This window comes from Manis pentadactyla, chromosome 4 (genome assembly GCF_030020395.1).
Source record: "Manis pentadactyla isolate mManPen7 chromosome 4, mManPen7.hap1, whole genome shotgun sequence".
NCBI classification, from domain to species: domain Eukaryota; kingdom Metazoa; phylum Chordata; class Mammalia; order Pholidota; family Manidae; genus Manis; species Manis pentadactyla.
In genome coordinates this window covers 119,350,402-119,370,021 of record NC_080022.1, presented here as the reverse complement: position 1 = coordinate 119,370,021, position 19,620 = coordinate 119,350,402, and the positions used below count along the sequence as shown (strand labels likewise).

The 19,620-nt window shown below is 56.1% G+C and overlaps 1 protein-coding gene across 2 annotated transcripts in view; it reads right to left on the bottom strand.

Annotated features, from left to right (window-relative positions):
* RAI1 (retinoic acid induced 1) overlaps positions 1–19,319 on the bottom strand; it is a 114,599-nt gene extending 95,280 nt beyond the window's left edge. For both annotated transcript variants that reach the window (XM_036894023.2, XM_036894024.2), the window contains exon 1: positions 18,898–19,319. The gene's annotated coding sequence lies outside the window, so the exon portion shown is untranslated. The remainder of the gene's footprint in view (positions 1–18,897) is intronic.
* Positions 19,320–19,620: the final 301 nt, after the last annotated feature.

Here is a 19,620-nt window from a genome sequence, read left to right as displayed (position 1 = left end):
CCCAACCTGAACCCCAGACTGTGATTAACATCTTCCCTAGGCTACAGTGGGGCCCTCCTCCAGAAAGGTTATGGCTCTCAATCTGACTGCTGCAGGAATGCTCTTGGTCCCCCACATGGTCCCTCTTGAAGGTTCCACGCCTAGGAGCTTGGCCAGAAAGAGTGCTCACCCTGCATCCATATCCCCACTTGGCATCCATTCCCCTGGCAGGGCCCCTGACTCACAGTGCAGCTGGCCAACCACCCCAGCCTCCAAGGGTAGCCATCCTCCTAATGTGGCCAGGAAGTCAGAGCCTCCCCAGTGTCCTCGGAGCCCATCCTTTGCTGGGAAGTCTGGAGTCTCCAAGTCTCCTTACAGCCCATCTGCTGGGGGTGGAGGCAGGAAGGCAGAGTGAGGAGGCCTCCCCCTGCCTGAGAGCCCTATGCATAGCTCACTGCCCTGTCACCTAGTCTGCCAGCACTACTGAGCACCTACCACACGCAAAGCACCTTGCCAACAACCATGAGGGAGATAGAGCTGAAAACGACGTGGCCCTACATCCCTGCAAGCCCGTAGCCTAGCAGAAATATGCATTATTAATGCCACACAGCCCAGCGGTTACTAACACAGGCTTTAAAGTTATACAGAGCTGGATTCGAGGCCCAGCTCTAGTCTCAGTGTTTCCATCTGCAGAATGAGATAGTAATAGAATCTACCTCAAGGGTGCTGACAAGCCACAGGGTACCAAGAGCTCCAGGTAGAGCCTGTCCTGTAGTAGGTACTCAACCCACGTGAGCCTCGTTCCTCACCTTGACCATGCAAGGGCAGAGCCCTGAGGCATGCCAATAGAGATTTCCCTCCAGGATTCCACTACCTCATTAATCAGAGAGGACCGTCCACTGGCTGGGATGCCACCTGACACCCCTGGCAGCCTGCCCGTCCACCTCCATTTTGTCTGCAAGGACATCTGGGGATGGAGATAGAGCGTGCCTAGGTCTGGCTGAAGGCCAGGAACACTGGGACCCCAGCAAACCAGAAGAGACCCACTCAGCAGACCCCACTGCCATACTGCCACTGAACACATACAGGGTCATTGCCAACAGTCCACCATCACTGTATGCACACAGCAGGCCCTCGATAAACATCCGATGGTTGGGCTGGTGGTGGGGAACAGGCTGAGGGAGGCTAGGCTATGTCCTGAGATGACGTGGGTGGTATGACCTTGCTTGCCATCAGAGGGACTGAACATGGCCTCTTGGCAGTAGGGAGCTCTGAAGGTTGTTGGGCAGCAGACGGACCTCTGCTCCCCTCTCCAGCTTCATGTCTCACTAACCTCTAGGAAACTCAAGCTTTCTGTGGTTGTCCCTTACTTCCCCCACCACTGTAAGAGGCAATAATCTGCCCAGGCCTTTGCTCCAACTGTTCCCTCAACCTGGAATGCTGTTCCCAGCCTTTCCAGGCTGAACTTAGAAGCCTCTCCTGATCTTCCCAGTCTGGGATTCTCTTCTGTAAATTGCTCCTTTTTACATTAAAACACACCTATTCCTTGCTAAGGGCACCTTGCCCAGATGGGAGTCTTTGGAGGGCAAAGCCCCAGTCCGACTCCCCTCTGTGCTCCAGCACTGCCTGACACAGAGCAGGGCTGGGTGGGTGGTCTCTGGACGGACACGGCACTGTGCTTTAGGGCTCTGCCTCTGCGATGGGCCCATTGGAAGAGCTGAAGTTGTTGGTGTCCACCAGAGGGGTGGAGGGACAGGGGCAGTGAGAAGGGACGGGAGGAAGGGGGTCATCAGCTCTCTACTGACACTTCCCTTTTCTCCTGCCCTCTGCAGAAAGAGAAGCGGAGTGAAAGCACCAGGCTGAGGGAGACAGAAGGGAGCAGGCTGCCGCCTAAGGCACTGTCTTGTGGCTCATATGGTCGGGGTCGGGGTGCATCAGCAGGTCCCACAGAGAATACCGCAAGTCTCCAGGTGTCCTGGAGGATCCATGGTTCCTCCGCCTGCAGTCTGAGCAGAGGCTCAGGGCAGTAGTGCAGCCACCACCCCCAGGCAGCGTGCAGGGAATGAGCAGTCAGGCCAGACTGGCCGCAAGAAACTGTCAGTCTAGGGAAGCAGGGCACAACCCCTCCCTGGGCTGCCCCACCCCCAGCAGAGGGACCCGGAGGGCAGACGCTGGGCCTGTCGGAGGGGCGGAGATGGATTTCAGGGCGGGTGAGTGGGAGGAGAGGGGCCTTTGTTCCAGACAGCGGGCACAGCTTCTGTAAGGCAGGGGAGGTAAGGCAGAGAGGCCTCGGGGCCTCGCGGAGGTCACAGAGCAATCGACCACCGGGTGGTCGAAACAGGGAGGCGCCGGGCCGGTGGGCAGCAGACGGTTCCGAAGAGCCTTGAACGCCAAGCCGAAGATGGCCGGGCCGGAGGGAGAGCGGAGAGACGGCCGCAGCAGGCAGAGCAGGTCTCCGCCGAGGCAGGGCGGTGAATTAATTACACGAGCCGGCTAGGCTACACACATCCTCCACGCGCGCTGCGAGGACGAGCGGGGCCGTCCGTCCGTCAGAGTCCAGCCCGCAGCCGCCGCGCCTCCCCGCCGGGCACCGTGTTCCAGGTAATTACGGCCATACAGAGGGAGCGCAGCTGCTTCCGCGGCCGGCCGCGCCTCCGGCCCGGGCAGGTGCAATTAAACCCGCGCGTTCGCGGCCATTAAGTATTAATGCAGCTCATTAGCATAAAAACGAGGAGGCGCTTTGATGGCGGCAACCCCAGCGAGGGCAGTGGGCGAGTGCCAAGGGCGGCGGGCTGGCCACCCTGGAGGCTCCGGGGACAGGGGCAGGGTCGCAGGGGCCCGGGCCTGGGAAGCGGGGTGTGGGCTTCCACCCCACCTCAGGGGCCCAGCCCAGGTCCCAAGAATGTTTCTGGAGGGTGAGAGGGGTTGCCCAGTAGAGAGGGCAGGTGTCTCTTTCCCAAGGAGTCGCCATGTGACTCGCACAGGGTCCTGCAATGGCAGAGTCAGAACCCAGGTCTCAGCCTGCAAGTGGTTCCTTTATTCGACACAATATTAACAGCGATGACACTTCAGCTCATTCTGGGCACTTAGCAGAAATACTCTCACTTAATGCCCCGCAGCAATCCCCACAGCTAATGAGTACTTACTACTGTGATCCTCGTCTTACAGAGGAGGAAACTGAGGCTTGGAGAGGGCCTTGGATTGGCCTGAGGTCCCACAGCTGGTAAAAAGCCAGTGGGAGGATTTGAACCTGGGCACTCTGGCTCCTGAGGCTGGGCTCAAAACCAGGAAACCACCCTACCTGTGTGAGGAGGACAGGAGGGCTTACCAAGGAGGGGCCATCCCACCCTAACTGGGTGTCAGACTATAGCCAGTGCCACCAGTCATGGCCTTGGGGGAAGCAGGCTGTAATAATACAGATAAACTGTAAACTGGAAATTGGGGGTGAAATGTATGGGAATACAAATGACTCACTGGCAACTCATTTGAGTCCCCTCCCACCCTCTACCAAACACTGGGAAGGCCTTCAGAATGGGTCTATGGACCAGCTGTGGCAGGAGGACAACCAGTTTGCCACCTCCCTCTAACACCTGGCAGTTAGTTGGCGTTCAAGAAATACTAGCTGAGCAATGAATAAGTGAATGTGTGAATAAATGCCTCCCTTTCTCATGGTGGGGGGAACAGGGACTGACTCTCAGATTTCTTCTCTTCCAGGCTTCCTTCTGCTCAGGGGTGGCTCTGTGAGAGCAAAAGGGCTAAGAGGAAGTGGCAGGTGGGGCTTGAGGCAGCTATGCTTCTCTGTGGCTCCCGGCATCCCCTGGGGCAGTGCCTCGGGCATTCCAAAGTCAAGGGTGTTGCAGACAGACATCTTTAGAGCCCTGATGGGAAAGGCAAAGAGCACTGGGAAAGGAGACACAGGCTGCCTGAAACACCTCCACTCAGGTGATGGAGCTAGATGGACACTTCTAGCCCCTGAGGAACCCAGAAAAGGTGGGCAGTTGCCTGGGGTCACACAGCAAGAATCCTGGTTCTCCTGAGGCATTCAGTCCTACAGGAGCCTTTAGCAGGTACCCATAGCAGCCTGCAGCCTAGGCACAGGATGCCCTCTCTCCAAGAGAAGCTCTGCACGTAATCATGCCTCTGTCTTGGCTTGTGATAAATATGCACTCCCATACATGAATGTATAATGACGCAAATAACTTGACTGAGTACTGGCTTTCTCCCCTTGGCCACACCTCCTCCAAGGGCAGGGATTATGAACACCCCCAGATAAATCATGGCTGATTTCAGTCCTGGCACACAGTCGGCCTGCAAACATGCCTGCTGACCAGATGAACTATTATTACTATAAACAGTCACAATGCCGAAGAAAAATGCATGCCTGGTGTGTGCTTTCCTGCCTCTCCAAGCCCTCCGGCAGCCCCCTACCCCCACACAGCTGGCTCAGGGGCCTGGATGGGCCTTGATGCCCCTGCAGGCAGGAGAGGGGCCAGGCCCCCTTCTTCCCAGCCTGACCCTGAAGCTGGCCCACCCCCTCAGCTGCCAGCTGGTCTGCAAAGGTATCTGTCCCAGGGGGGCCTTCAGCAGCCTCATTAGGAAAGTAGTGACAGATACATTAGCTGCTGGGGGGAAGGAGGAGCTGAGGGCTGTCGCAAGGCTAAGGAAAACCAAGTGCCTGCTACTTCCCAGGCTCCTGGGCCCCATCTGGGCCAGGCACTGTGGCTGGGGAAGAGACAGAGACACCCCAAGTTCCGAATCACCCCCACAGCTGGGGCTTGCCCCTGGGACTCAGGATGCAGGGCAGGGATCTTCCCCATTCCTTGTTGCTCTTGCTGTCTTCCTCCTGGCTGGACCTAACTGCCGAGTGAACCTCCACCAACTCCCCTGTGTCCTCTACCTTGGCCTCTACAGTCCTGAGGCTCTGTGAGAGAGGAGCAATGTCACACCACCTTTGTGTAACAGGAGAGGGAGCTGAGGCCCAAGGAGGGGCCACCCCAGAGCAAGGACCGGTGCAGGAACCATGCTCCGTGTTAGGGTCCTGGCGCAGCCACTAGCTGGCTGTATGGCCTCTGGACCTCAGTTTCCCCATCTGTGAAATGTGGGCCTGGACCACCTTGACCTTGGAGTTTCCTCTGGTCTCTGAGCCACAGGCAGGGAAGGTTCTGCTAGAAGAGGGTCAGGGATTGTCAGTGTGCCTTCAGCCCCCAAAGCCAGTCCTTCCTGGAGCCTGAGGCCCAGCCACTTAGGGGTTACAGAATTCAGGTTTTCCAGGCATCAGGTTCCTCCCAGTACCCAGGGCTAGGGGCAAAAGCAGATGCCGGGCAATGAGCCAGTGGCCAATGCTTCCACCACTAACAAAAAGAAGATGGGAAAAATCCTCACACCAGGACATACACATGAACACAGACACTCAGCCACACAAATGGGTCCCCCACCTACAAACGCAGATACACAAACCACCCCATCATGGACACCAGTGCACATATGAGCACCCACAACATGCTCAAGACAAACCCATTCCTCTAATTCATTTCCCCAACCCAGACACACACACACATAACCACACATTGATCCCAGTCACACAGACACCTCTACTGTAAATACACATCACACACACAGGCACATACTCAGCAATCCAACACAGACTCATACATGTGCCTGGAAGCAGCCATGCAAGGACCGTCACCTGCCCACATACAGAATGCCCCCTGAAGATGGACACAGACACACTGCACACACCCCAAGCCAAGGAACACAAGCAGATACACACCCATCTTGCTACTTCATTAAATTCCACATGGCAGGTGGTGCCCAGCCCAGAAGAGCAAATCCAGATAAATAAATCATGTTCAGACCATCAATCTCGGCCCCAACCTGGCTGCCTCCTTGCTATAGGTAAAGTGAAACAGGTCTTAAATATTTTATAAATGAATAAACCTGTTAAGAGAATAATTTACAAGGTCATGGCTGTAGACTCACATCTCTCCTCCATTTTTTCATTTCAGAGAACACATTGCAGTAGTGGCAGGTGGTGGCTAGTGGGGCATGATGTCTCGTACCCCACACATTGCCCCTCTGCCAGTGGTGTTATTCCCAGGGAAAGGGACATTGTGTGATTTTCTGCCACTAAATCCAGCTGCTGCTCAGAGACAGGACCCTGCATTCTCTTGTCTCTTTGGCTTTTTCTCCCAAGTCTTAGATGCCTTTTAAATGCCAGTCCATCCCTGGTAACTGTGATTTTCCAAGGCCTGTTTCACACAGGGCTTGGATGTGTTAGAATTGAACCGTTCAGGAATGAGGGAGAAGAGGACTGGCAGCAGGGATGGGTAGGCACAAGGGCAGCTTGTAGCTAGGCCTGAGGGGCAGCTAGGCAGAGGGAGGCTGTGCCTGCTGCCAGGCCCGCATGGCCCCAGGGAAAGCTGAGGACCTGGATGTAGCAAGGGAATAGAGGTGGTTCACAGGAACAACAAGGGGCCTTTGGGTCTGAGCATGGCTGGGCAAAGGAGGCCCAGAACAAGGCTGAGCCCTGAGCCTCAATGTAGCCTTGAGCATCCAGGGCTCATTAAAGCCATTTGCCACTGGAGTCTGGGGCCATGAGTCTTCAATGTCCTTGTCCAGGCTAAGTGGCCTCCTGGGCCACAGCCAGCATGATCCCCTGGCCCAAGCTGCTTATCAGAGGTTAGTGGTAACAAGGAAGTTCTTCTGTGGGCCCAAGATGGAAAGAGGATGAACAGGGACCATCCACTTTGGCTTCTTTCTGAAGCTCTCCCAAGAATATGGTTCCAGTTTTCTCAAGACTCCCACAGGCTCAAGAAAAAGTAGCCTGTTATACAACAATAAGTGAGAAAAGTAGGATATCAAATGGAATGTACAGGAGTGACAGCATACTTAAACAGACGAAAACCCCATGAGCAAGGGCAAAAAAAAAGTCACATGTAGCCGCCTTTGGAGAATGGGAGAATGGGTGAATTGTTTTTCTTTTAACTTGTCATATTTTCCAAAAGTCTATAATAAGCCTGTCCTCCTTTTATAGTGAGAAAAAAAAGCTATTAAAACCATCAAGTGCTTTACAAAACCAAATATACAGCATGACTCTATAATTTATATTTATTATGTTTGTCATATATTATCATAGTTCTAGAGAAAAAAATATTGACAGTGGCTATGTCCTAGGGGTGGAATTATAGAGGATTTTTACTTGTTTTCCTGCATTTTAGGTTTTTCTAAAATCAACATATTAACAATCCGATTATTTCATTAAAAAGCAAATGCTTAAGGCTGGGAAGTTCTCTTTGATATCAAGCCTGAGTCCTTGCTGCAGCTGAGGCCCCTTCTCACTCTCCTTGCACATGTGCCCTTGTGTGAGGCTCAAGAAAGGCCAGAGAACAGCTGCTAAACAGGCACACAGTCTCCCTTCCAAGACTGAAAGGCTGCATTAAAATTTGTTGCCTGCCCAATCCAGGCAGGAGCGAACAGAGGTCAGCTGAGTGGGTGACTCTGAAGAGACCAGGGGAAAGGTGGCCCTGGAGTGACTGACCCGTTGGGGACTTAACACTTGAGAAGGCGGGTGGGGGTAGGCAGGGCTGGCTTGGCAGCAAAGTGCCAGAAAAGGCTGCCCCCTGGGCGGGAGGGGTGTCCGAGCTCAGGAGGTAGCAATGTGCTTCCTGAGCGGGCAGGCAGTCAGTCAGCTGCCAAGTAGAGGAGGCCTGTACTCCTGCGCTGGAGGGAGGCCGGCTGGGTGGCAGCGTCCATGCCTGGACGCGGGGATGTGGGTAGGCGTGGGTGTGTGCATTCCCAGCCCCAGCTTTCGCTGGCCCTAGGGCGGAGGTAGGCCCAGCGGGCCGGTGGGCAGCCCCAGGGAAGGGCAGAGCAGCAGGCCCTGAGCCGACAGCTCGGGAGCAGCGCGGCCTGGAGGCGGGAGTGGGGGCGTGCAGCCTCCCCATGACCCAGGCCCCAGGAAGCGGCTTCTCGCTCCCCCTGAAGCCAGGAGTTAACGAGCAAGGAGGGTGGCCGCAGCGCCCCAGCTAGGAGCCACCGCCCACAGCTCCGGGTTCCCGGAAAAACGCGGCTTGGTGAGGGGGCGGGGCTATGGCAGCCCCGCCCAGCGGCCCCGCGGAGCACGCCGGGACGGGCGTTGCCATGGCGACGGGAGCGGCCTGCCCTGTCTTCCGCTCTGCCTCCGCGCTGCGAAGCCCTGGCAGCTCCCGGCGTCGCGGGTCCAGCCGGCAGAGGCTGGTTGGGTCTGATGTCGCGGAGGAGGCCCCGGCGTGGCCAAGATGGTGGAAGCCGTTGGAGGCGCTCGGAGGGGCGGGCAGGAAGCGTGGGCGTTTGCCCTCTCGCCGCCCCCTCTCTAGGTCGGCTAGAGCAGAGGAAATGGCCCCGGAGGCGATAATCGAGCTGCCAGTGTCTGGCCTGAGAGCTCCTACCTAAGGCTTAAGCCCGAGGCCCGGGGCCCTGCTCTGTCCCCGGAGGCGCGCCGGGTCGGGACTAACCTCGCTAGGGTGCAGGATTTGACACACACACCACACCTCCCGGATGGCCCCTCACCCGCTCCACAAGAAGGCCTGGGCGTCCTGGCTCTGTTTTCCCCAACTTGGTGCACCTCCACCCCCAACGAAGGGGGCCTTGAGATGCCAGCCTCCACCCGCCTACACCCCAGGCACCTGTTACTGAACAGCACGAACATGTTTCCCCTCATGGCTGTCGTCAAAGCCCCCAAAGTGCCCACAGTTCTTAGCGGCCATCTCTACCCATCCAGGAGACCCAGCTAAGTTGACTGCTCCCGAAGCAGACACTGATCCCCCTTTACCCTTTGTCCTCCCACAGCGGGGACAAGGGTAGGATGGGAGCTCACACCCTGTGGGCCAGACCAGTCAGGCCACGTGACTTTCCCCAAGTCCTGCATGTGAGTGACTTCACCCAGGTATGGTGGGCAAACAAGCCCAGATCTGTTAGGGAGTGAAGTGGCAGAGCTGGGTCTCAGCCAAGCTTTGACTCCGGATGCCTGTCCACAAAGTGAGTGACGCTCCCTGCTCCCTGGCTGCCCAGCCTAGGCTGGTCCAGCCACCTATCTCAGGCCCAGAGCAATGCCCTGAACTCCTATCCCCTCCTCCTCCCCACTACCACAGGCCTGGCTTCCCTTCTGAGACTGCCAGTCTGCAGCCACACAAAGCCCTGTTTGTTTGCTTTCTCTACTGCTCCCCCTGGATCCAATGTCTTTCTGTGCTACCTGCCGGCCTGGCTTCCTCTCCAAGCTGCCTTCCCAGCCAACTGAAGGGAAGGAGGGGGCAGCCATTCCAGCAATCCCTGCCTCACAGTCACCCCGTCATTCCTTGAATCCACCTCCCCAGTGCAAAGGGCACGCAGCTGGGGCCACCTAACCCACAGTGACTTTGCAGCCCCTTTGCTGCCTCTCAGAATGTAGGGTGCTGGCTGAGCAGAACGGGAGAGATGCCTGCAGCCAAAGGCTGGGACAAGGGAAGGGAAGCCAGAGAGGCCCAGCCAACCTCCCCTCTCCTTTTGTGAGCAAGGCTTATTTTGTCTGTCAACCAGGAAGGCTGCCCCTGACTTCTCAGCAACCCACCGGCTGCCAGGAGATAACGAGATGAATGGGACCAGGAGGGCTGAATTGGAGGCGATAAAGGGATGCCCCATTTTCATGGCCCTCACCCACTCTTTCTGGGGTTACCAGGTATCTGAGGCTCTGGGATGAGAGCCTACAGGCTGCATCATTGGAGCCCTTACTTGACAAGTGCCCTCTCAGTGCTCACCACCTGGGCAAATCCTTCTGCATGGTGGGCACCCTCTGCACTGTCTTGGGAAGCCCTACCAGCCTGAGCTAAATCAGGGCTTTCACAAGCAAAGAAAAACACCCGCATTCCACACCACCTTCTCTACCTGCAGAGTAGGAGGCTGCCCTTTCTCCTCGTTCAAATAAAGAAACCCAACACTGATATTGCACAGAGATACCACAATCTCGCCTGGTTCCCTCTACCCAGGCTCTTTTATTGCACCCTGCCACACTGGGTGGCCCAAGGCAGGTCCTAACCTCCCTGGGCCTCTCTCTTCCCCTTCTTGTCTGTCCCCTTCCATGCAGAGTTTAACCTTACAGCAAGTCCTGGATAAAGGAATGATCATGCCCCTGTGAAAGATGACAGGAGGCTCCAAGAGAGAAAGCCACAGAGACAAATTGCCCTAAGTCAGATTTCAAGCTCACTTCTGTCGAAGTCCAAGCCCTAAAACTTCCTACCAGGTTGCAGTATTATTTCACCAGTCGGTGATGATCTGCTGAATGGATGAGTGGCCACCATGAGGAGGGGTGTGGTGAGGAGCAAGCCAGGCCTGGCTTTGGAGCCCAACAGATGTGGACTGCAATCTCAGTTCTGCCATTTGGTTGCTATGAACTCAAGCAGGTCACTTAATCTCTCTGAGCTTCAGTTTCCCTGACAATCAGTATAGGGCAGTTAATAAAGCTCAGAGAGGACCACCCAATGCGCAGTAAAATAGCAGGCACTCATTAAATGATGGCTTTCTCTGTGATCCTTTTTGGTATCCAAAAAAGACAGGCATTCACTGATCATAAGAACCAGCCTCTCCCACCTCTGCTTTCACCCATCTGGCCTTGCTGCCAGGCATCTCCCACATTGACCATTTCTGGCCCTCTGGAACATTCAGGCTGAGACCAGAGGGTTGTCAAGCTGAGCTCCCCAGGCTCCTGCCCTGCTCCTGCCGGGGAGACCAGGGCCTCTCTGTTTAATTAGCCAGGGCAGGGTCCCCAGGGGAAAGCCAGCTCCATCCACATCCTGCTGGACTCAAGAAGAGAGAGCCACTCAGTTAAGTCTGATTTGGCAAAATGTCTGTTTTTAGTGCTATTTCAGGCCACAGTGGGGATTTTCTGTGCTTGTCTCAAAGGTACCTTAAACCGGATTCCTTCCTACCACCCCCACCCCTATCTATGTTTGAAATGAAAATATTGTTCTTCCTCTTTTTCTTTTTTTCCTGCTTCTCTTTCCCACCTATCAAAGGGATGCAAATGAGAGAAAGGGCAGAGGCTGGGTCCCCACGGAGGGCAGCACACCCTCCCGCCCACCAGGCCGTGGCAGGCTCTCTCAGCTCAGGGGCTCACAGCGCAGCGTGCTGAGAACCCCGGGAAGAAGGTGAGAGCTCCTCCAGGCCTTCATCTTCTCCCCCTCTGCAAGCCACTGAGGCTGGGTCATTTTCTGCTGTCTCCCCCAGACACTCACAGGTGTCTACCCTTCCCATCACACACCCTTTGACTTTCTGCCTCTGAGCCTTTGCTTGGGCTGTGCCCTCTGCCTGGAAAGGCCTCCCCTCCATGGAGTGGAAAGCCTCTTACAACACAATCACTATGAAATCCACATTTGTGTGATTATTTCTTTAATGTCTGTCCACCTACTGACTAGTAAGCTTCAAAAGGGCAAGGGCAACATCTGCTTTGCCACTAATGTTTCTCCAAGGCCAGGCTTTCCAACAGCCTTGGCACTGTTGACATTTTGAGCCAATTTGTTGTGGGGGGTCCTGTGCACCCACCCTAGGGTGTTGACCAGCATCCCTAGCCTCTACCCACTAGATGCCAGCACCTCACCAGTTGAGACAAAAACATCTCTAGATATGGCTCAAATGTTCCCTGAGAGATAAACTTGCCCGTAAATGAGAACCACTGCTCTAAGGTCTGGCAGTTCCCCACCAAATGAATGAATGCATATCTTCTTTCCCCTCCCCAGTAGAACAGGCAATTTTAATTTTATCTCTTCACCACTTATCATAATCATGTACAAATTTCATTTTTCCTATCAGATCAGAAACTTCCAGAACATAGGCCCTTGTGACCTCAGCTGTATATCAATGTTGATGGTCCATAACTATTTGTTGAAGGAATAACTTTCAAAGCATCAGATAGCCCCTGATCCAGTCCCAGTTCTGGTTCCGCCTTCCCCATCCCTCACCCCTGGGTTACTGTGTAACTTTGCTAAAGTAGCTAAACTTCTCTGGGCTTCTTTGTCTCTCCAGTCATTGTAACAATGCCTTGTCCTATTGGGCTAGTGGAGAGTTCACAACTTCACATCTTTAAAGAGCTATTCCCCAAGGGGAAATCTTTCAGGTGGTTTTTAATTTACATTTACACTTTCTGAGAATTCTTTTTATTACTAATAGGCAACATTTATTAAACACTAAAGCTAAGTGCTTTAGAGGCATCCCCTTAAAAACAAAGCTATGAGGTAGGTACTATTATTTTCACTATTTGACAACCTAGGAAACAAGAAGCTCAGAGAGCTGGAGGGACCTGCCTAAGGACACTCAGACATGGTTTGGTGGCCTCTGCAATGAGGATATCTCAGTCAGAAAACACTTTCAGCTTCATTACTTGATACCAAAATCTTTCTTAAAAGTCAGAAGCTCACCTGGTACCAGGCAGTTAGACCTTTCCCAGTGTGAGGCTCTCACAGGGCCTCCCCAACATCAGGCCTTACCCGATGAGCTCCCTCACCGAAAACCGGTTCCAGGTCACCATGGAAGGGTCCAAACAAGGCTGGGGGTGGCAAATGCTGAGTCAAAGCCTGCCTCCGCAGGGACTTGAAGGGCCACCACTCCTGTGCCAGGTGTCAGCCTCTCAGGAGAGCCCTGCCTGGGACCAACTTCCCCCACACTGAACTGGTCCATGTGATTCTTCAGGGCAGGAGTAAAGATGATGAGGTCTTTAGCACTTTCTATGTACCAGATACTGTTTTAAGTATTTTCTTTGCATTAATTCATTAATCCTCCCAACAACTTCTTTAGGTAGGTGCAATCATTTCCCCCATTTTACAGATGAGGAAACTGAAAAAAATAAATAAGCAACTTATCCAAGTTAGTAAGTGGCAAGGCCAGAATGTGGGCCCAGGCAGCTGGACCCCAGAACCCACTGTGCTGTTTCAGAGCCGCGCGGCACTCAGGACTGTGTTTCTGCACTCTGGTGTGCATCAAGCACTCACAATGGGATTTATGATGAACAATCTAATGCGTCTGTGGTTATACAGCCACATCCACTGCCGCCGGGGGGCATAGGTTCCTGAATGCTTTCTGAGGTCCATCCGTGGCACCAGGACAAAGTCCCTTTGGAAACAGAAACCCTGGCCAGAAAACTGTAATTCTCACCTGCCCCACTGTGTAACAAAGACCAACTCAGTCCACCCCTCAACCGAGCTGGACAAGAAACATCCTTTGGCCAATGTTACAACAGGGAATGCTTAGAGGCAGCCTGGCAGAACAGGAAAAGGGGAATAACAGCAATTTAGCAAAAAGAGTAAGCCATCTCTACTCAGGGTGACCAAGAGGAGCCGGGAGTTATGCCCGTTGTAAAGGTTGGATATGGGGCCCCAGAGAGGACGCAAGCTGACCTCACCGCAAAGCCTGTGTTTATGACCTCAAGCTCAGGGCCTGGCTTCCCAGGTCACACAACACTCCAATGCCTCCATCGCATTTAATGCCTGCAGCAATTAATGTTACATTTTTGTCAGGAGAGGAAACCAATGCTCAGAGGGAAGTGACTTGCCTGAAAAGCGGTTGGAACCAAACCTGTTTCTGGACCCAGTGCTTCTTCCACTCCCCACCCTGCCTGTGCGCAGGAAGGACACTCAAGGAAGGGGGCCCTGCTCTGCTGCAGCCCACATGCCCTCTGGAGATCCCCGGTCTGGGGCCTGTCCATGTTCTAAGCGAGCCCCCTTCCCCCATCTGTAAGCCTTTCCACTGTGCCCCCTACTTTCTCAGCCCCTAGAGGTATGTGACTTGGGCTCAGTGACCATCAGTCTGAAAGAAACTAACCCTCCTTCAATTTATGGCTGAGACCGAGGCCTGAGGGGAGATGCCCCCCAGCTCAGGCTTCCTGCCTCCACAACTCCAATGGATTTCCAGCTCCCCCCCCACCCTTTGGCCCTGCTACATCTGTCTCCCTCTTCAAAGGACCCCTCTTGCTCCTCCTCACAGGACTCCTGCCCTCCGTGGCATCCTGGGCAGCTTCTCTCCTGAGCCTGACCCCTTTGTGCAGACGCTGGAGGTTCTCTGGCCACTGGCCCCTAGACTTGGAGGGTCTGGAAGGCCAGACCACAGCTTGCTCACATCTGGGGCCCCGTGTGAGCACAGGGCTCAGAGGAGAAAATACCAAGGGGATGTCTGCTGAGGAAGGAGTGGACAGTGACTGTGCAGGGCTCAGTGCTCCTGGGTCTTTCACATTTCTAAGCACACAGCTCACCGACAAGGGCATCTCCTTCCTCCCTCACTCCTTCCCCGAGTTCCCTGCCCATGTCCCACCACCACACACACACTCTTCACACAGGTTCAAGAACTAATAGAGCGAAGTCTCTTTTTGCCAAGCAAGCCCCATTGTATGCCTCCAGCCCCTAGCACCCACCCTCCCTACCCCCTCTCTGGTGTCACATTCCAGTCTCAGATCCCCAGTGACCCGCCCTGGCACAGGGCACAGCTCTGCCTCAAATGTCTCCTCAATCACCGGGGAAACAGGATAAGCCAGTTTCTCCTCAGCCCCTCAGTGAGCAGCCTGGAGGGTTGGGGCCCCCTCTGGCCTCGTTGTCTCCTCTGTAGTCTGACGGAACAGAATTCCCTGACCAGTGCCCCAGACTCCGCAGAGGTCCTGCATGCTGCTGCTGGTAGGATCTCAGAGGCTTGCCCCACCTCACCTGGCCCTACTGCCAGCACACATTTCTGAGTGTTTCCCTTGTTCCTGGCCGCATCCTTGGCAGGGGCTGGGAGAAGAGACATGCTTTCAGGCCTAGCTGCTCCGGTCTTGTGAGGAGAACAGACACTGACAGAATTACAGATAATCCCATAATACATGCTATGCCAGGGGTACAGACAAAGGGAGATGACTCATTCTGCCTCGGAGGTCAGAGAAGGAGGAGATAGGACGTCTGTTTTGGCTTTGGAAGGCAGGGAGGAAGGTGCAGGACATCCTAGGTGATAGGAACAGTCCAGGCAAATGCAGAGGTAGGGAATTACACACCTGAACCCTGGGAAGGAGGGCTGTGCTGTGACAGGAGGAGAAGGGGGTTTGAGTGCGGGCAGGAAAGGGGGAGGATGCCAGAAAGGGCCCCTGCAGTGTGGGAAGCCCTAGGGACTGGACCTTTATTCAGAAGCAGCAAGAGCTTGGGCTTGTCTGCTATGGTTGAGAAAGATCACTCTGATAGTGTGGTCCACCTGGGAGGGGGCAGGATGGAGGCAGGGAGGCCAGTGAGGAGGCTGCAGCAACAGCCTAGCCTCTTGTGCCACTGCTCCTCAGAGCCAGTTCCTCCACACTTGGCCACAGGACACAGGCCATGTCCATTCCAGCCTCTAAAGATTTGCCAGTGTCTGCCTGGAACCCCTCTCTCATTCTCACCCACTTATGCTTGAAGCACTTCCATGAAGCCCCTGCCTCCACAAAGCCCCTGATGACTGGCCAAGAATGGGCATACTTGCCCCCGAATCCCCAAAGCTCAGGTTGGCTGTCCCCAGACCTTGGAACAGAATTATGCTCCATCTCTCTCTGTTCCTCTTTGCACAGGCAAATCTTACCCAACACTGCCCTGTGCTCTTTGCCTCAGCATCCATGTAGCACCTAACACAGTGCTTTCACAGGGGGATCGGTTTCCCACCCAGACCTGGCACAGATCCCTGACAATGCTGGTCCCCTCAGGTATTCTCAGGGTCTCTGTCACCCACTGGGCTGTGACCTTTTTGAAAGCAGATACATTAAACACAGGCCTTCGAAAACGGTGGGTCCTTGGAAAACACCTCTTCTCTTGGGCCAGGGAGCTCAGATGCCTCTCCCACATAAACACTGCCAGTGTACACTACTGGGTGCACACACTGCCACCTCAACCCTCCCTGTGGAGTCACACTGTGGCAGAGGGGGCAGAAATAGCCATGCACAGCCACAGGTGCTATTAAAACAAGGTGCATACATGGACTGCCATGGAAATAGAACGGTAATGATGATGATGATAATAAAATAGCATTAATAACAGTGATGATGGTGGCAACTGGCGTTTGTTGGGACAAGTACTGTTCTAAACTTTGTCTTTACATGGATTAGCTCATTAAATCTTCACTACTACTGTGAGGCCAGTACTATTATTATCTCCATTGTAGAGACAGGGACAGTGAGGCACGGAGAGGTAAGTACGTGGTGGAGTGAAGGGCCAGCTCACATCCTTGCCCCAAAGAATCTCACCCTCTGACCTCCCCAAGACAAATGGAAAGGGAAAAGGGAGTTGAAGATAAGAGCCTGAGGTAAGTTCTCATTTGGGGTAAAAGCAAACTATTCATGTATATGACACATGTCTGCATGATGAGCAGCAGGTGGGAAGGGCACAGTCAGCTGCTAACTAGGGCAGCCTGTGCTGAGCTGTGGGGGACACTTTTGCTTTTACTCTTAGACTTCTGGGTTATTTGCATTTTTCACACAAGAACAAATCTATGTGTTACTTGAGTAATTATAAAAGAGAGAACTTGTTAGGCCCTCAATTAATGTTTATTGAATGAATAGAAGCCAAATTCATTTCCTAGGCCTGATTTTTCAGACTCTGGGTATAGCCCATTTAGTGGATTGAGAAATCAACTTAGTGAGTTGTAACCAACAATTTAAAAAAAAATAGGCTAGAAGAGAAAACATCAGATCAGTGGATGAAGTAGAGAAAATTATCTCATAAAACTTTTGTTTCAGTTATATAATGGGGTGGGAGGTAGGAGGTGGGAGGTGTTGGTAACAGAGATGTGACCTAAGATGCATTTCTTACTACAGGTTACTGGCAAGAGTTCTAAAGCCACTGGCCTAGACTTGGGAGTCTAAAAAGGAATAAGACAAGAGCCCTGCCTGCAAGGGCCTCCTGGTCCAGGAGAGAAAGACACTTCTGGAGTGGGAGAGTTCCCTTAGTTTAGGAAGAAGCCAGAGGGGTGCCTGGCTATTGGGAAAGGTCCCATTTAGCCCACTCCACAGTTGGCTTCTGGGGCCCACACGCCTTGATGACTCTCCTGCCCTCCAAGGCTTTTGCCTGTGAGAGGCTTTGCCAGATTTTTGGTTGAGTCTCCCCTGGACCAGAGTGTCTGTGTTCACTCCTCTGTATCACCCAAAAGACCACTTCTCCTTGCTCCTGAGGATTTCCTCCTGGATGCTCCTGGGCCCCCATATGCCCACTCGGCTGTCAAGGGGGCCAGTGTGAAACTCGAAGATTCCTTTCCAGCTTTCACATCTCGAGGGCCACATCCCTGGGAAGCCCTTGGAAAGGCAGCTTTGCAGTCAGTTGGGAGGGGCCTCTACTGAGTGTGCTGCCAGGGCCGCCCCCATGCAGGGTGAGCGGGACCCACAGCACAGCAAGGCGTGTAAAGAAGACAGGATTGGGGGAGAGAAGCAGAACAGCCAGCCTGTGGCTCCGGTGGGACTGGTGCCTCCACTTCAGAGCTGTGTCTAACCGACCCCCGCCTCCCATCCCAGGGCAGCAGACAACTAAAAAAAGATAAAATAAAAAGAAGTAATTCCCTGGCTCTGACGTAAGCGTGAGGTCTTAACAGCCCAGCAGCGGCATGGAACTGGATTGCAACCAGATGTAATGCCCTTGAATCCTCAACACATCGCTGCATTAGAAGAGAAAAAAGGGACACGCGGGGGCGGGGGAGGGCACTCTGGGCGGGAGGTAACCGTGCGGGTCTTGCGTGGGTCCTTCAATCAGAGCCTGCTGACACCATGGGAAAGGCGCTGCGGGCGGGGAAGCTCTGGGCTCCGGTCCGCCATTCAGGCGCACCGCCTCCCCTCCCCCAGCACCCCCAATAGCGCATTGTTACTCCGGGTTTTATCCACTCGGAGCCGAGGCCCCAGCGTTCCCCCCACACCGAGGGCTCCCAGGAGGAGCGCACGCCTCGGGCCCGCGCTCCGGCCCCTGGCGTGGGTTTAAGGAGGACCAAGGGCCCCCCCGAAGGGAAACGGGCTCGGTGGGAAAACGGGCGCCTCAGGAAGCTGGGGCCGCCTCGGCCTCGGGCCTGGCTGGTGTTTCGCTTCCCCTCCACCCCTCCTCGGCGGCCCCCGGCGCGACCAAGGCTCCAAATGTCACCCTCGCGTCCTGCAGTCCCCTCGCCCCGCCGCGCTCGGCAACGCCGCCTTGCGCCCGGCCCCCTGGTCCTCCTCCCGGGTATCCTGCTCCAAGGCGCGGGGCTGTGAACCGGGCAGGAGCGCCGCTGTCCGGGGACACGGGGCTCGCGTGTCCCGCGCCCCCGACCGTGACGTCAGCCCCCGAAGGGCCCACAGGCCCGGGGCCGTGCCGCGTCGGAGTTCCCGGGGCCTCCGGGGCCGCTTCCTGCCTGCTCGCCGGGCCTGCGCACAGGCCTGGGCTAGCCGCCCGCGTGGGGGCACCGCGGACAGCCCTGCGCGCCCACCTCCCCACTCACGGCCCTGACGGGCCCTCGCTCCCACGCCAGGCCCCAGTCCACACAGAGAAGTAGCTCCCGCCCCCCACTGCGGACGCACTCACAAATCTCCCCTCCCGCCCCGGCAGCGTGCAAATGCCCCCGCGTCCCTACCCCACGTTCAGCCAACACTCCGCGCCTCCGCGCACGCAGACCCCTCAGCCCACCCGACCCTCGCTTCTCGCGTCCCCACGCCACGAACCGACCGCAGCCAGCAGCACAGATCTTTCTGAAGACCCTCAGCTGTGGCGCAGGGCGCCCCCACCCCGCAGCTCCCAGACGGCCATCCGGTGACCTCGCGCACCCCCCACACCACACAAAGCAGTGCCCGGCGGACCCCCCACAGCGCGGCCCAACGCGCTCGCCCAGGGATCCCGCCTCGGCCCCTCACCCTGCCTTGGGTCCCGACGCCTCGCGCCGCCCCCGCTCCGGGGCAGCGCTCCCCGCGCCCCACCGCTCGGTGCTCACCTCGGCGCCCGCGCTCACTCGGGGACCCTGAGTCTGGCGCTGCGACTTCGCGGCCCGGAGGCTCGGCTGGCCATGGGGGTCAGGGCGCGCCGGCCCGGCCGGCCCGCGGCCAGGCAGGAAGGAGGGCGGGCCGTGTGGCCCCCTCCTCGCGCCGGCGCTCGGGCCGGGCAGGGCGGCCTGTTCCGCTCGCCTCGCGCCCTCGCCGCCGTCTCGCTCTCCAACACGACTCTCCGAGCCCAGCCGCGGGCGGGGGCGTCGCCCGGGGGCGCGGGGAGCCGGCGGCGCGGGGACCAGGCCCTAGCCGCGCACCGGCCGGGCCCGCCTGGTGTCCGCGAATGCCGCGGGGAAATGCGATCTCCTCCGCACAGGAAGAGCGAGCGGGCGGGCGGGCGAACGACGCGCGGGGGGAGAGGGAGAACGAGAGCAGAAGGAAAAAAGTTCCCGGGCGGCCTGACTGCGCTCGCCGGCGGCCCCGGGCGCCAGGTGGGCCGTGCGCGCTGCGACAGCACCCTCTGGCGGCCTGCGCGCCCCCCTGCGCGTCCCCCAGCCCTCCCGCGGCCCTGGGGGTAGGGGGCTTTTCCTTGGGATCCCGGTGGAGCCTCAGGGACTCTCCCAGCCTCGCCGCGACCTGTGGTTGGGTGGGGGCTGGAACCTCTGGCGGAGGATTTGGACTGGCATCCTGCCCTCATGTGCTTCCAGTCTCTGGTTTGGTCCCTAGGCCAG